Here is a 2607-nt window from a genome sequence, read left to right on the forward strand (position 1 = left end):
CAGCACCAATGACAGCAGAAGAAAGATTGCTATCGTCCTCGAGTAGAGCATCAATTGTACCTTCTTCACAATCTCGGGCTGGTTCAGGGTTGTGTACACAGTCCATACCCACTCCACACTGGCATCACGAAGCACCCTGAGCTTCTTGTCCAGCTGGATCTTCTCTATCTTCCGATTCAATTGCTCCAACTGTCATGACCTTTCATCATTTCCATGCCTTTTCTATTATTTCCTGGTGTGTGCCACAGTTGGGCCATACTTTTCTGAGTTTCTGTGCCACTGTGGCCTGGGTTTGGTTGTGTTTGGTCCTGGCTAGTATATAAACCTACCTACTTCCTGTTCTGTACTCTAGTCTTGAGATCATCAATCTTCCCCCTATACAACCTTTTCCTCGCCCTTGATGTGTGTTTCTGAGTGCGAGATCCTCTGCCAGCAACCCCTCTTCATAGGATATGGTTGTTCTGGTGTGGTCGTGACACCAACACTGAATCCATGACGTGGGAATGGTATGACTTTTTGCAGGAATGCTTAAAGATACACTGATGTGACCTCGCTGTGCCAAGGAACACTAGAGTCCGAGCGGAGGCACGCAGGAACAAAACAAGCACAAAGTGTCTCTGTTGGAGAATGAGAAAACGGAAACCCTAGCTAAGGTAGTGAGAGTAAGAGGGGAAAAGGAAGCCTGAGGGAGACTAGGATAGTGAGCAGTCTTAAGTACATGCGAGCGAGTCCAAGTCGATCGAAGTCAGAACGGAACGGAAAGAACAGTCTCGGACTTCCAAAACCGGAAGATCCCGTGTGTAGTGTTGTCAGGAATAGAAGCTCAGAGGGGGCTGATGGCCCAGCACACACAGACACAGACACTGAGATGGGGTACAGAAACAAGGGTAAGGGTATGTACATGGACGAGTTTTTGCAACCTAACCCTAACCCTAAACTGGGAGAACTCCGAACTGTGCCACAGTGGCCCCACAAACGTCCGCCACAACCACAACCAGACAAGTGTCGAGATGTGGCGGTCGTAACCTTGTACGAAGGTGCGAGGTTACAGCTGCATGCCGACATTGCAATAATATTGGGGTACGTCTTCTTCGTCCAATTCCTGAACTCTTTGGATCGGTGGACTGACCAGACTTCAATTTACCACAGTGACTTTTGTGTTTCAGGAAGGCCGACTTCCTTTTTTTGGAGTGCAAAATAGAGAGTGATGATATTATCCACGAGTGACCACATCGTCTCTTGATTCGACCAGTACATGCTTGTTTTTGCTGGTTGAAAGAGAAAGCCAGCTTTGACTGCTTTGTCGTAGTGGGGTGCCTTTTGTGGTCGGTGTGGCCAAAGTAGAGTGACTGCAATGGCAACATCTTGCCACTGTTCAAGAGAGATACGACAACTGTGAAAGCACGCTTCTCATCCAACCCGACCGTCGTAACTTGCTTGGAGCCCGTCTTTGCCCATATCCCTGAGCGTAGACAAGCTATGTTGGGTCACTATTCACGATCAATGCTGATAGTATGTCCTCCTTGATCGTCCATGCCATCCCCAGGAAAGCCTGCTCACAGATATCCTCCCAATTGTCTAGCACAGGGCATGCCATGAGTACCAGGACCCGTGAGTACCTGCAACAGATACTTGTAAGGCACACCATCGGGTACCTGTATCCGTGGATACAGATACTCGTTCCCACGGGTGTGCGCATGGATACAGGTCTGATGCTGGGGCTCATAGGTACTCGTGGGAGAGTACCTGCCATATTCGTCATTTCCAGGCCGGAGCTTTCCGGAGGCCAGATGTTTGTCCAGTGACTCTCTCTCCTCGCTCTCCTCCTCACTCTCTCCCACTTCCCCGAGTGTACACCACTGTGTGATGGAATTGTCATGTCGTGTCGCCGTCAATGGTGGTGCTGCTCATCCTGTGTACTTGTTTCTATAAGGATCTCGTGGGTCTTTAAGTGAATGAGTTTGGAGTCCCAACCCCTTGCCGTCGTAAAATCACTCGTTCTCGCTCAATACCGCGTACATTTCTGATGTAGTACCATCAATCAACGTGTCTTGATCCCCTGCATCGGGCCCTGTATTTTGTTTCATGAGAAACGGCCCGCTTGTCGTTGAGAACGGCGGTGTTGACCCCAGTGAGTGCCCATCACCCCTCCAACCGTACAAATGCTGGTTCTCGTTCAAATGAGCGCACATTTGCGATGTAACTGGATAGATCAATGCACATCAATGTCCTGCATCACCCCCGGTATTTTGTTTGATGAGAAACGACCCGCTTATCGTTGAGAACGGCGGTGTTGACCCTGGTGAGTCCCCATTACTCCTTCAACCGTAAAAATGCTCGTTCTCACTCAGTTTGGCACGTATTTCCGATGTTGCATGGTCAATCGACACATTTGGATATCCCACATCGCCCCCTGTCCTTGGTTTGATGCAATTCATCCTGCCCGTCATTGAGAACGACAGTATTGACCTGATAAGTACCCCTATACCCCCTTCCCCAGCTCATATTTGTTATGGCCGGGCTTAAGCTGAGCTTAAGGGCGGCGTCTGTTATGGACTATCTTTTTCGTCTTCTACTTGTCTCGACATGTCTGATACCGCAGGAGAC

The sequence above is a fragment of the Stereum hirsutum genome, assembly GCF_000264905.1.
Source record: "Stereum hirsutum FP-91666 SS1 unplaced genomic scaffold STEHIscaffold_2, whole genome shotgun sequence".
In the NCBI taxonomy this organism is placed as follows: Eukaryota; Fungi; Basidiomycota; class Agaricomycetes; order Russulales; family Stereaceae; genus Stereum; species Stereum hirsutum.